The following is a 10781-nucleotide window of genomic DNA, read 5'->3' on the forward strand; positions in this document are numbered from 1 at the left end:
CTTTCAAACATGGATGCCGATTTTGGCAAATGAACTACCATAACGACCAGGGCGATGAGCTCTACGCAAAGATAGAAAGTTGTAAACACCAAAATCTGGGCCACCACTGGACACAGCACGTGGACCCACTTTGCAGGCACACAAGAAATGATGAGTCATCATGCATAGACAAGTGGCAAGACATTTGTGTGCCACCTTGCAAATAAAGAAAAAAACAAAACAAGAAATTAATACATGATTTGATGTTTGCAAAGGAAGAAAAGGCAAAACAAATTAATACATGAAAAGACAAACTTGGATTTTTCGAAATAGGAAAGGATAAAACTTATAAATGAAAGGCTTCACGTGAGATTCAAAGGGGGGATATATATTAGTTGGGAGGCTAGAGAAAGAGAGTTTTTCATTTTTGCATTTTCATTCTGTTGTTTTGTACTTTCATACAATTGTAGTTCCTTTCTTTTAAAGCTTGTATTAGGTACAATAAGTATTTCACTTCAAATAAAATCATTTTTCTTCAAGTTAAATTCATGTTCTTCATTCACTTCTTTTTACTTATTCATTGCATAGATCAAGATCAATCAATCCATCCAAGGACCATGAGCTAAAATCCTCCCTAGGGGAGGGTTAATGATGCTCATGTGAGGATCAGGTTGCAAGTTAATGTTCCAAAATCACTACTTAGGAAATAGGTTTTGATTATGCATCCAGTCCCAAAATGACTGAGTCTGAATAAGTTTGAAGTGATGATATTACAGGACAGTCTCGTGCGAGACCCTATGGTGGCTGTTAGCCCTCAGGTTTGTCCAGCTGGTGTATAATCAAACTAGGAGCTGAAGTGATATTCCAGAGATGGAATGTTAAGTCAACTTCTTATGCTAGTGAGATGATCTCAGAGATGAGTGCATCTCACTAGGGATCGTTACTCGATGTCGTTTCGGGTTTGTCTATGAACTCGAGACGGATTAGAGTTGTAGTGATATGATACTCTAACTTTGGAAACTGATTTTGCTTGATTTTGATTAACCCTTTTCCTATATCTTTATCCCTGTTTATTTTACATAGAAATCAATCATTGTTATATTACGATACTTGCATTCCAAGTTTTAATTAAGCAACAAACTAAAATCCTACTTACTAATCATTTAAGGTTGTAAATCCAGTTGTGAAACTTGCCTAATCCTAAGGTATGGACGATCCCTTACTCGACCTATGCTACTGATAATTGTAAAAACTATTGTTTACTCCTACTTAACTAATTAAACTTAAACAGAAGTAAACATTATAGTAATTGCATTCTAGATTATCAAAGTTATCTACTCTCTTGAATCATGCAATAAATGGAGTAGAGAATTCGTTCCACTCCTAGTCCTTTAAACGTAAGTTTCTGCTAGTCTAATCACTACTAACAAAATAGTTGAGAGTAATAAATTGAATTATACTAATATGGCAATTGAATTTAATTAAGATGTTTAACTTATACTATGATAATAGAATATTAAATGTGAATATGGAGAAGGGATTAGGGAGATTTGAATCCACTTGATGTATTCCTAATATGCTAGTATCGATTATTGCAGTTCTAATCAAATAAGATTAAATGTTGATCCCTAATTACTCATGGCAATCTCTGCCAACTAATAATTAGAATGTGAGGAAGTCCAACCCATTCTCATGGCGAATCAACTATCCTTCTAGACTGAAACTCTTACCAAGCAATAATTTTAACTAACATATCAAGTTTTCATTAAGCTTCATCAAACCCCTCTAATAGAGGTTTAGCTAGATGTCATTAGACTATCATAAACAGATATATAAGGAGACATAAAGAAGAACACTAATAAACTTTTATTAATCTAATGAATACAGAAGAACAATAATTAACTAAGGTTTAAACTAATAACTAAGTCTAAATCCTAACTATTTAGCTATAATTAATTATATCTATCTAAGTGTAAGTATATTAAGAGTTATGCCTTAGTCCTCTTTATATAAGAGAGGCTAGGCTACATTTTCCTGCATGGGCTTTGGAGCCATGTTTTGGACTTTTGAATCAAGCCCAAAACCTAATTACATAAGTCCAAAAAGGGTTTCTCTACTGGAAATGATTACAATAGCTTTTTTCTCTACTTCTACTTCTCCGATTAGGTCAAATTCTAGATCGTTAGAAAGCACCTTCCGAGCCGGTCGTTTTGAAATATAATAGGCCCAATTCCGAGGTTTAAGTCTAAAGATATGGCCTGCAAAAGTTCTGTTGACTTTTCTACTTTATTTCTGCCCGCGTTGACTTTGACTTTTCAGCTTTGACTGGGATTTAAAAAAGCTTTTTCTCCTTGAATCTTGGCCTTTAATCATAGAACTTCTTAGTAACCAACCTTTGCTTATTTATCTCGCAAAAGTGACTTGTTCCTTCACATATTTGACTCCAATGTCTGAAATACATAAACGCCCGTAAATAGTACTAACTCATATTTATTATACACATAATTGGTCTAAATATAATGATATTAAGGGGTTAAAACTATAGTTTTGGGCTCTTATCAAACCACCCCCAAACAGCATTTTGCTTGTCTTCAAGCAAATATGAGAAATTAATATAAGGGACCAAAAATGGAGTTCTAATTAATCTCTTTTCGCCGAGTGCGATTGCATTGACTATATGCAACAATGTCTTAAACCACCAGAAATTCCTTAGTGGACGAGTTATAGCATCGTGAGAGTTTTCCAGAGAAGGTACTCACAAACTTCATCTATTCTATAACGACTAAGAAATAAAAGTACTATTTCCTACTTTATCCTCAGATATCTCTACATTTCACTAGCAATGAATACAGAATAATCAAGTCGAAATCTAAGCTAATACGTGCATAATAATCAATCATCTATGAATAAACATATATACAATGAACTATGCTATGAAATGCAATAACATGTCCGTTTTTGAAACTTTGGAATAGCGTCCTTAAGTAGGTCCTCACATATATGTCAAGACAAAAACCACTCTGATTTTCCCACTCAAGTTTCACTCACTCTAGTGTACATTGGGCACACTTTACCTTACAATCTCAATGACACATGATAACCCGTAAAAACTCAATTAGATTACTCTAACCTTATTCTTACGGTATCAATATTTTATTTCCTACTCTCACATATAGATTCATGCAATATATATAGAGTCAGGATTAGTTCCACTCTTAACTCTCAAGACTTAAACAAATTCAATTGAACGACACAAAGAACAATGGTGAGAGTAATGTGTTATGTGAAATTTCTATTCTATGATTATACTACTGATTCAATTTATACTAATAAGATACGATAATTCAACTACATGAATACTACGTTGATTCTATGATAAGGAATTAGGGGGGATTTGATTCCACCTTAACTCAACTTAACTTGCTAATTAACGAATCTAATCGTCAGAAATCCGAATTGAATCGCTTCCAGAGAACAATTGGTTCTTCCTAATCCCTAATTACACATGTCATTTCTACCAATTATAACTAGCATGTGAACGATTAAACCCATTCTCATGGTGACTAATCATTTCTAGAGTGGAAAGGAATTACGACTATTCTGCACTAACACAAATCAAGCTTTCATCAAGGCTTGAACCCCTAATGGAGGTTTAGCCGAGAATCATTTCATAATCATTTCCATATTAATCTAAACTAAACATAATATCAAGATTCCAACTTTACTAATTTAACAAACAATAATTGAAATCTAATTAATAATTAAGAAATGATATCAACAAGAATTTAAACTAGATCTATAAATGTAATGACAAAAAATGAATTGAATAATAATAAACTATTTTATTAATCTAATCAAATGAATAACAATAATGTAATACTAAAATTGAACAAGAATTAACTAATGAATTAATGTAAAACTAAATCTAGATCAAAATTATTCTAATATAACCCTAGCTACCATTACAAGGAACTAGTTTTCTAAATAAAACTAGATAAATTAAGAACTAAGATTTTCTTTGTTTTTATATGTTTCAGATCCAAAATCGTGCATGGGCTTGGAGCCATGTTTTGGGCCAGAGAATTAGGCCCAAAACCCAATTCTTTCAGTCCAAAAATGCCTCTTCAGCTAGAGTTGGCTTTGACAAACTTTTTGTCCACTTTTACTTCTCTGATTGGGTCAATGCTTAGACCATTGGAAATCACTTTCCGAGCCGGTCATTTTGACATAAGGTAGGCCCAATTCCGAGGTCTGAGTCGAAATATATGGTCTTCGGAAGTTCTGCTGACTTTGTGCACTGTTTCTGCCCGCGTGGACTTTGACTTTTCATCTTTTGACCGGGCTTTACAGAGGCTTTGTCTTCTTGAAAATTGGCCTTTAATCACAGAACTCCTTAGCAACCGACTTTTGCTCCTTTATCTCGCTAAAGTGGCACATTTATGCACATAATGGACTTTGAAGCCTGAAATGCATAAAACACGTGTCGAGATTAACTTTTACTTATTATTCACATAATTGGTCTAAAAGTACGATTGTTAAGGGGTTAGAACTACAGTTTTGGGCTCTTATTAAACCACCCCCAAACAGCATTTTGCTTGTCCTCAAGCAAATATGAGAAATTAGAATAAGTGACCAAAAATGGAGTTCTAACTACTCGTTTTATTGAAAGCGATTGCATTTACCATATGCAATAAGGCCTTAAACCACTAGGAATTCCCTAGTGGATGAGTTATAGCCTCGTGAGAGTTTTCTAGTGAAGGTACTCACAAACTTCATTTATACTACAACGACTAAGAAATAAAACTATTGTTTCCTCATTCATGTCTTAACTATCTATACATCTCACTAGCAAATGAATAAGAATAACCAAGTCAAAAACCTAAGCTAATATATGCATAATAATCAATTATCTATGATACAAATATATATACTATGAGTAATACTATGAAATGCCTAGCAGGTTCGTTTATGAAAACTCGGAATAGCGTCCTTAAGTAGGTCCTCACATAAATGTCAAGACAAAAACCACTCTGATTTTTCCGCCCAAGTTTTGCTACTCCAGTGTGTAGTGGGCACACTTTACCTTACAATCTCAATGACAAACAAGGAAGCCGGAGTCGATCAAACACATCTGCCACTTACTATCACACTAACCTATTCCTAATTGAGCTAGAGGTCTTTATTAGGTGTTGGGATTAGGAGATGGTTTAAGAAGGAAGGAAATGGATATTCAAAAGGACAAGTCTGAGATAATAGAGTCTTCATATTATGTAACTTAGAGAAAACCTTGTTATTTTTTTTCGCTTCTATACTTTGTTTCCATCCTTAGCCATATTTTTCTTTTTCTTTTCTTTGGCTTTTGACTCCCTTTTATTCTATTTTTGGAGTTTTTATTTATTTCTATTTTTCTTTTTCTTTTCCTTGGATGGAAACTTCTTTTCTTTTTTTGAAGTAACTAACTAATTTTTGTTTACACAGGTTTTTCTCTTCTTCTTTCTTCACTCATTCTATTCTCAGACTTATTCTAGATTGGGTAAGTTGAATTTTTATTTTTTTGTTTTTGTAACAGGGTAAAGGAATTGTGGTTTATGGAAGGCTAAAGAAAGGCTCAGAGGGGCGACTAGCGGAAAATAACTCATAGGTTTGAATTTCTGGCTATATCGATCCAAAGAGGGCCTAAATTCTCGCTTAGGATATGGCATAGTAATCAAGCAAGTGGAAGTGTGATTTCTCTATCCGGATTTTACTTCTCCCTTTGTGTCATTTCTCAAATGTTTCGGCTCATATAAGGCTTTTAGGCTATATTCTCACAGATTTGTAGAATAAGTACTCTATCCTAGATTTCAAACTTATCGCTAACAATCATAGATACTCATGTCATATATTTATAGATAGATGCAAAGATTATTATCTACATATTAACCTAAGTTTCTAACAATTATTCTGATGCAAAAGCTACGTGAGACTTCTAGATTGTTAAGAGCATAGAGAAAGAAAACAATACCAATATTCCTAAGTGTATAGCATAAACTTATTTATTTATATTTTTGAAATTTTTAACTTGAAAACAAATACAAATTATACATATCTATATCCTAATAGATGCCTTAATTACACATGTTTCTATGACCCCAAAAGATTTAAATAAAGAGAGTAGAAAAATACCATGGAAACGCCGCGGAAATTCGGAACATCTGCAAAACAAGGTTAGAACATACTAATATAGGAAATAAAAAAACTGACGCAACTCTATAAGAGTTCCACCCATTATGGGGTTAATAGAATTAAATTGTTTGGGACATAAGCAGACACTAACTGAAACTAAAAACTTACCTCCACTCCAACGTTTACTCGTCATCCTCCTCTTCTATAAAGAAGTGAGGTTACTTCGCATCCTGACATGCCATTATAATTTTCCAAGCTTGCCGCCATTTATCATCTTCGGATGCTAACCTGTTAAGCGCCACTTGGTCTGATGGGGTGTAAGGTGCAACCTGATGAGGTATCCTCCACCCTTGCCAAGTCATTGCACAGAAAGATCGAATAATAGAATTGGTGGGTCTCACAATGTCGACCCCAACCCAGTCTATGAAACGGGCACAAAAAACAGGGAAGAAACATAGCATAATACGGCAAACTAATATAGGCATAAGAAGATACTTATGCCTCATGCTATGGGCTCGTGCTAAACTAGACATTAAGGTCTTAGGAAGGTCATATAGCAGGCGTTCCTCAGCTAAAGCAAGAAAAAATCGCAAAGTGGCATCATTCGCAGAAGAAAAATGCCACTCCCCTAATATGTTTAGCATGATAAAGAACATTACCGTATCACATTAAGGGACAAGCTACCAAGGGCTACGTTATATGTCCCTTGGTCCTCTATACAGAAAATGCCAGACCCATAATTCTCATGTAAAAGCTCATAGTTGTAGGCAGAGAAATTATCAACTATGTAGCCCCATGGGTCTTGAATCTTAGCAGGCATAGGAATCTCAATAACAAAAGCCAACAGGGACTTAGTTATCTCCATTGTTTCGTCATCAATGTTGATGGAGAACACATCCATCCGATAAAAGAATGTACAATGGTTATAAAAATATGAGGCAAGTGCAAGGGAGTAAAGTTCATCAGAACTTACCATTAAAGATTGCCATCCTGCTTGTATGATTACTTCGCGAAACCAAGCACCATAGGTGTCACTTTGGAACAAGTCTTCAAAAGACTGTTCCTGTATGATACGCGGGGATGTCATCACAAAACTACTCTCTAGAACAGCTGCAACTATCCTGGAACAACCCACGCAACAAATCGGAAATTTCGCGTCTACTGAGTTCTGGGCGCAGGTACGCTTGGGTGTTTTTGGATTTACAGTGTTTTGGGCATGAGTCGCGCTCAACTTGGGTGCAGGTGCGCTCAGGGTAGAATTTCGACACCGATTAGAGGGCGTAATGTCCAACTCCAGCCTTGAATCAGCGCTCGGCGCGGGTCTTCAGAAGTGCCGGGCGCGAAGGAAAATTAAGCGAAAATTGGGAGTGAAAAATGAGGGATGGATGTGAGAGATGTGTGTGTGTGGAGAATGAATGAAGTTTATATAGGGTTAGGTTTCCAAAAACGAATTGGGAAATTTCCAAAATGTTTTAAGGCAATTGTCGGAAACAGAAATTTCCAAAACCGGAAACGGAAACAACCCATATTCTTGATTCTATAACAACCCTAATATCTTTTATACTTGATTTAGACTAGTAACTTCTAAACTCTCTTAGATTTCATCCTACCACCACATCTAATCATAGGTATGCCAATTACGGCAACATTCTCAACCTTCACTCCAAAACAAACTCTAAAATGGAGGATCTTCTACAAATCATGATAGAATAAATAATACCACCCCCAAACAATTCGGGAAAGTGGGATTAACAATAAAATCCATGGACAATTTGAAAAGAACCACATTATATTAAAATTGAAATTTAAACAACATTTAAGTACCAAATTCAAAGTTAACTACGGAATTTAACAACGTAACATCCTATCTACTAAAAATAATAAAAAACAACATCAAAACAACAAACAAGAAGAAATCTAGCTACTCTTCAAGGGAGCGAGGTGGGGGTAAGAATAGGAATTTGAGTGATCAAGAATGGAAAAACCAAACACCCCACCCCCAAACAAATTTTTGAAAACAGATTTGTAAAAATTTGTTTTAAAACGTGGGTATTTTAAAGTTAGATTCCCGAGACTTAATGTGGGGTCATTTTACATCAGATCCCTAGGGTAGGTGGGTAGAGAATGGGGGATTGCCCCTTGGATTCAATCAATTGAATTCTTGTCTTGAACGAGATTAAGATGGCAGCGACGCCATTTGATAACCCGTAAAAACTCAATTAGATTACTCTAACCTTATTCTTACTGTATCAATATTTTATTTCCTACTCTTACATATAGATTCATGCAATATATATAGAGTCAGGATTCGTTCCACTCTTAACTCTCAAGACTTAAACAAATTCATTTGAACAAACACAAAGAACAATGGTGAGAGTAATGTGTTATGTGAAATTTCTATTCTACGATTATACGACGGATTCAATTTATACTAACAAGATACGATAATTCAACTACATAAATACTACGTTGATTCTATGATAAGGAATTAGGGGGGATTTGATTCCACCTTAACTCAACTTAACTTCCTAACGACGAATCGTCATAATCCTAATTGAACTGTTTCACAGAACAATTAGTTCTTCCTAATCCCTAATTACACATGGCATTTCTACCAATTATAACTAGCATGTGAACGATTAAACCCATTCTCATGGTGACTAATTATTTCTAGAGTGGAAAGGAATTACGACTATTCTATGCTAACACAAATCAGACTTTCATCAAGGCTTCACAACCCCCTCTAATGGAGGTTTAGCCGAGAATCATTCCGCAATCATTTCCATATGAATCTAAACTAAACATAATATCAAGATTCCAACTTTACTAATTTAACAAACAATAATTGAAATCTAATTAATAATTAAGAAATGATATCAACAAGAATTTAAACTAGATCTATAAATGTAATGACAAAAAACGAATTGAATAATAATAAACTATTTTATTAATCTAATCAAATGAATAACAATAATATAATACTGAAATTGAACAAGAATTAACTAATGAATTAATGTAAAACTAAATCTAGATCTAAATTATTCTAATCTAACCCTAGCTACCATTACAAGGAACTAGTTTTCTAAATAAAACTAGATAACTTAAGAACTAAGCTTTTCTTTGTTTTTATATGTTTTAGATCCAAAAGCGTGCATGGGCTTGGAGCCATGTTTTGGGCCAGAGAGTCAGGCCCAAAACCCAATTCCTTCAGTCCAAAAAGGCCTATTCAGCTAGAGTTGGCTTTGACAAACTTTTCATCCAGTTCTGCTCTGCTGATTAGGTCAAGGCTTAGTCCATTGGAAATCTCTTTTCGAGCCGGTCATTTTGACATAAGGTAGGCCTAATTCTGAGGTCTGAGTCCAAAGATATGGTCTTCGGAAGTTCTGCTGACTTTGTGCACTGTTTATGCCCGCGTTGACTTTAACTTTTCATCTTTTGACCGGGCTTTACAGAGGCTTTGTCTTCTTGAAAATTGGCCTTTAATCACAGAAATCCTTAGCAACCGACCTTTGCTCCTTTATCTCGCTAAAGTGGCACATTTCTGCACATAATTGACTTTGAAGCCTGGAATGCATAAAAACACATAATCAGTATTAACTCTTACTTATTATTCACATAATTGGTCTAAAAGTACGATTGTTAAGGGGTTAAAACTACAGTTTTGGGCTCTTATCAACACACAAGGAAGCCGAAGTCAATCAAACACATCTGCCACTTACTATCACACTAACCTATTCCTAATTGAGTTAGAGGTCTTTATTAGGTGTTGCGGGGATTAGGTGACGGTTTAGGAATGAAGGAAATGGATATTCAAAAAGAACCAGTCTGAGATAATAGAGTCTTCATATTATGTAACTAGAGAAAACCTTGTTCTTTACTTTGCTTCTACACTTTGTTTCCATCCTTAGCCATTTTTTTTTCTTTTGGCTTTTGACTCCTTTGATTTTGTTTTTGGAGTTCTAACTTTTTATTTTATTTATTTATTATTTTTATTTATTTATTTTCTTTTGATGAAAACTTTCTTTTCTTATTTGAAGCAACTAACAAATTCTTTGGTTTCACAGGTCTTTCTCTTTCCTATCCTTCATTTCATCTCTATTCTCAGACTCATTCAAAAATGAGTAGGCTGATTTTGATTTTGATTTTGTTTTTTAAAAGGGTAAAGGATTTGCGGTTTATGAAAGGCTAAAGAAAGGCTCAGAGGGGCGACTAGCGAAAATAATTTCATATAGGTTTGAATTTCTAGCTATATCGATCTAAAGAGGGCCTAAATTCTCGCTTAGGATATGATATAGTGATTAAGCAAGTGGATGTGTGATTTCTCTATTCATAATTTACTTCTCCCTTGTGTCATTTCTCAAATATTTAACTCATATAAGGCTTTAGGCTATATTCTCACAGGATTTGTAGAACAAGTACTCTAGCCCAGATTTCAGAAACTTACTGCCAAACAATCATAGATACTCATGCAATATATTTATAGAAATATGCAATGATTATTACCTACATAGTAACCTAAATTTCTAAAAACTATTCTAATATAAGAACTAATGTAAAATATCTAGACTATTATCATCATAGAGAAAGAAACAATACCAATATTCCTAAGTCTATAGCATAAACTTTTTATTTATATT

This window comes from Coptis chinensis, chromosome 5, assembly GCF_015680905.1.
Source record: "Coptis chinensis isolate HL-2020 chromosome 5, ASM1568090v1, whole genome shotgun sequence".
NCBI classification, from domain to species: domain Eukaryota; kingdom Viridiplantae; phylum Streptophyta; class Magnoliopsida; order Ranunculales; family Ranunculaceae; genus Coptis; species Coptis chinensis.